Source organism: Schistosoma mansoni, chromosome 1, assembly GCF_000237925.1.
Source record: "Schistosoma mansoni strain Puerto Rico chromosome 1, complete genome".
Lineage (NCBI taxonomy): Eukaryota > Metazoa > Platyhelminthes > Trematoda > Strigeidida > Schistosomatidae > Schistosoma > Schistosoma mansoni.
Genome location: NC_031495.1, coordinates 50,781,779 through 50,786,688, shown reverse-complemented (window position 1 = coordinate 50,786,688; position 4,910 = coordinate 50,781,779).

Below are 4,910 nucleotides of genomic sequence, written 5' to 3'. Positions count from 1 at the left end.
GAAGGAACCAGAAATCTGTTTAATCCTAAAATGAGATTCGTTAACAATGAGTGCAGAAGACTCCATCAGGATAGAACTCAAAACTTTCAGGTTTTGGGGTGAAAGCTTAACTGTTATAATCACTGGATCGGGCTTCAGTAGTGCAGTGTCACATTCAATCACATAAATCGATGATTATCTCGGTTCATTGGTGACAACTTTTTCACTCCTGATTTATGTCAAATTCACAAGTAATTTTAAGATTATTTAATGATCAGAACCAACATAGTTTATTCACTTTTAGATATTTAGTATATGCAGACAGTAAAATATATTTATATATCATTGTGAAAACGTAATCGACTGACTGAACGGGAGTCATAATATTTGAAAAATGAATTTATTGATTTAAAATGAAAACTTTGATTTTTAAGGGTTCATGTCATGTAACTGACAGTTAAATATTATAAGCAAAGATAGATAGTGGCTAGCAGTGGAATTCAAGACGCGCGTTTCGTCCTATTTGGGACTCGTCAGATGGATGTAATTGCTCTAATGAACTACTTGTAAGTAGTCTTTTTTTCAAAGTTGTTTTATTATTATTATCATTATATTATCATTAATTTGTACTAATTAACTTATAAATTATTTTCATAGTTGAAAGCGTTAGTTACTCCTGGATTTACCTCTCGAAGTCATTCACTATTCAGCATATGATTATTATTATTTATTATTATCAGAAGGGATTTTGTGGAGATTTAGTATTTTCAATTGACTCTTGCTTTCAACTATGAAAATACTAAATCTTCACAAAACCCCTTCTGATAATAATTATAAATTAATAAAAATAACTTCTAATTTCAAACTGTAGAAATAATCGGTTTCCTTGTACAAAGATTTAACCCATATTCAACGATTCACACCAGCTAATATGTATAATATTATTAACTAAAGTTACAATGATATATGTGATGCTAATAATATGTATGTTATTTATATTCTATTTATAGAGTAACTATTCAAATGAATTCATAGTACAATCTTTATCCTTTTGTCACTTTATTTTATGTGTTCGTATATGTGTCAATTGAAAAGTTACAAATTCAAAGCAGAAAATAATAGTACAGAATAAGTATATGTCTTGTGTGTGTGTGTGTGTGTGTAGGTACATGCATTCATAGGTGTACATATGTGAAAGAAAAGTTAAACAAAAAATGGGAAACTAAAAAGAAAAATAAATAGAAACAGAAAAGTACTTCATAAGTTTTGTAATAACTATGACAATTTCATGTGATCAATGAAGAATTATTATTCAAAGATAATTAATCAATAAACATATGAATGTTTTGGTTCTGCTTTTATGTTTTGACTCACACACACTCTTTCTCTCTCTTAGAATACCATGATGGATATAATCCAAGAGAAAATTCTTGAACAAATCATTTCATCTGTTTATTTACCTACGCATACATAAGGATGAGAAATTTGATGAGATTGTTCGACGTAAAAATTGTTGACAACATCGACATCTACTAAAATCTTGGAAGCAATAGAGAGTTGTTTGATCTTAGTGTGGGACAGTTACACAATATTGTTGCCTGACTGGAATTGCAAGCGTGGATCGATCGATGCCAACTTGCTTGTCCAAAAAATGATTATAAGTTTAAGACCTATTGGTTTTGAATTTGATATGGTATCATATTACTGAGGAGTTTTGTGGTAGAACGAAACAGCCATCAAGTGTTCCTTGTTTCTCATTAGTTACTTATCTAATATCCATGGTATGTAAAAAATAATTTTAGATAATTCAAACAATAATCTGTGAGGGTTGTTTGAACTTTACGATCACTGATATAAAGTCTATAAGTGGTCAGTCTATTTTAGCACACGTGTATTTCGAGTGGACTGCCTCAGTGATATTATCCAGTCACAAGCAGTTCTAAGCAAAGTTTGATAGTGAATATTGATAGAGTCTAAAAGACGCGTCTCATCCTGCTTGACACTGTTCATCTGAATGAATCTACACTCGTACTGATGTTTATACCAGAACTAGAACCTAGTACCTTTCTCTTCAAATATTCAATGAATTATGCACTTTGCTATCAAGTCCAAACGGCCAAATAATTTGTTCAAACTCACAGTAAAGTCAGTGTATTCATTACTAAACACATATAACTATACGCCAAGAATTCAGTGATATTCATTGGCTTATTGGATTAAGCCAATGTTTAATATCTCTAATAGACTGGATGAGTGAGGATCAAATAAATTCATGAATGAGTGTAATGAAATTGGGGAAAAATCAAGACGACGTTTGCTCATGAAGGCTGTAATAACCAGTGTACAGACTAAATCGTGATACTACGGGTCATTTCTGAACAATCAATTGAGTGGAACTCGTCAGTTTACATCAACTTCCTTGACTTTGGGAAGGCGTCTGAAAGTGTGGATAGGAGGACTTTGTGGAAACTTTTTTGACACCATGGTGTACCTGAGAAGATAGTCAATATCATAAGAAATTCAAATGACGGACTACACTGCAAAGTGGTGCATTGAGGACAGCTGGCAGACGCATTTCAAGTGAGGACCGGAGTCAGGCAAGGTTGCTTATTCTCTCCTTTCCTCTTTCTTCTGGTGGCCGACTGGATGGTGAAGACCTCGACATCTGAGGGGAAGCACGGAATACAATCGACATCTCAGAATCTATATTTATAAAACCTTCCATATAATAAGAAGTTTGATCGTTATCACATGTGAAAAGTTGAAAGGTGACATTGTACGGTTTTCAACCAGCTACTGTCGAATTTGTCAGTAGTGTAATTACGAAATCTAATAATCTTTACGACAAGATTACTCGCATTAAATGAATATTTAGTGTTGTGATTTCATAATTAGTGTCAGTGATTAGCTAATGATTGAAATGGTTTTCTACTTAATGTAATACAGCATGAAAGCTGAATTAACGATAGTGGTACTTTTGAGTGGTAGTTCTTGCCAGGATAGGTAACATTGTTACTTGATGGTTATCAGTTAGTTCACATAGTTTTTCAAACCTTTTGAAGCTCTTGTCTTTTTTTGAGTGACACTAAAAATTTCATTAATAAAACTACCAGTTAAGGATATCTGCTGACTTGGGTTCGGATTTCCTCCGGAGCATAAGCATTCATGATCTCATAGCGACTAATAAATAAGAAATCTAAGTTAGAACTTCGCATTGATTGTTTTCAGTCATTATAAACAATGTCACCAACAATTTGAGCTAGACGATGCGACAATTAAGAATCATATTAACAAAATGACTGTTAATAACAAAGAGAAGTTAAACAGAAGGATATCATCAAAAGGTTGAAGCTTTTTTTAAATGATGGAGTAAAATTTCACTTCTTTTTTCATATCTTTTTATCTGACATGTGAGTTACTAACGAGTGATGCCTTTATGCTAGTCACTAATTAATTAACAACATGTCTTATATCTTCCTTCTAGTTTCCAATGTTGATCAAGTTTAACAATAAGCCTAAGTGAACTGATATTGTAATTTTATTTTTATGCATTTGGTGATTTGTAAGAAGCGTTGAACATCGATTTATTGTTGGTTAGCAAAAATGAAAAAAAGTATTTGTTTTATCTTAAGGATATTGATAATCTCACAGAGATTAGGACCTGTATAACTCAATACAGCTGTCAGACATTACAGTTGTTACCGTATGCTACAACAGTGTGACAATTAAACACAGTGACAGCAGGAGAGAATAAAAGTAGTTTGCTAATCAAATGGATATGTTCTACTGTAGAAGTAAAAGTAAGATTGTAATAGTGATATATGGAATTCTACAATTGTTTGATGATCTACAATATGCTAAATAACTTTTGATCATTTGAGAAGGATATATATTGACTGAATTCAGATAATATATTGATAATGTTTAAAATATGGTTTCGAGAATAAGTAGTAAACAACGTACTACTTAATTACCAACTTATTGTTGAATATTCATGGAGTAAATTATAATTAATAATAGGTAATAGAGTATAATTATTAAAATGGAACATTTTGGACTTATGAACAGCTGATAAAATTATTATTTACAATTAAGAAGTCAATAAAATCTTTCATAAAACCATATGTCATTTACTTATCGAATAGATGTTTTGTGTTTTATAAACTTCGAATTGTTACAATTCATTGAGTCCAATGAACTATTCCAGTTAGAAGCAAAGATGGATAGTGGCTAGCAGTGGAATCCAGGACAGTTGTAGTCCTAAACATCAATGGGAAGATTCAAACAAACAATACCAAGTGAATTTAAACTTCACCCCATTGCACAAGCAAGTGGCTATCAGGACGCAGTAGCTAAGTGGATAAGCGATGGTGTTTGGAGTGAAAGGCACTGGGTTCGAGTCCCGGAGTGAACATCAAATCTGAGATGCAGGTACATCCAGCTGACCAGTCCTAGATAGAACGAAACGCGCGTTTTGGATTCCACTAGTGGCCACTATCCATCTTTGCTTATAAATCAGCAGTGTTTTAAATAATTGGAAAAGCGAAAATAACAGCGAGCACGCGATTAGTTTTGCGCAGGAGGGATAAGAAATTCTAAATCAATCGATGTGTAAAGTGCAGCCAGAAACATTGATATAAACATGATAGTGGTATTCAGACAAAATGAGTAAACAGATGATAGACGCCAATATTACGGTGATATGAAGAGTAGACAATGGAATACATTAAAAAGTGGCATACAGTTTTCTTTGAAGCAACATTCATATGAACAGCCAAGCAAAGGGGCCAGCTAACGCAAAAAACACAAGGTTCAAGGCCTAACATTTTATTCAGTTGTCATTGGATACATATGTAAAAGTGAGGGAACTGTCATTGATGAACACACTGGCTGCGTTCACCTCAGAATTTGCACCGATTTTCTACCATCTA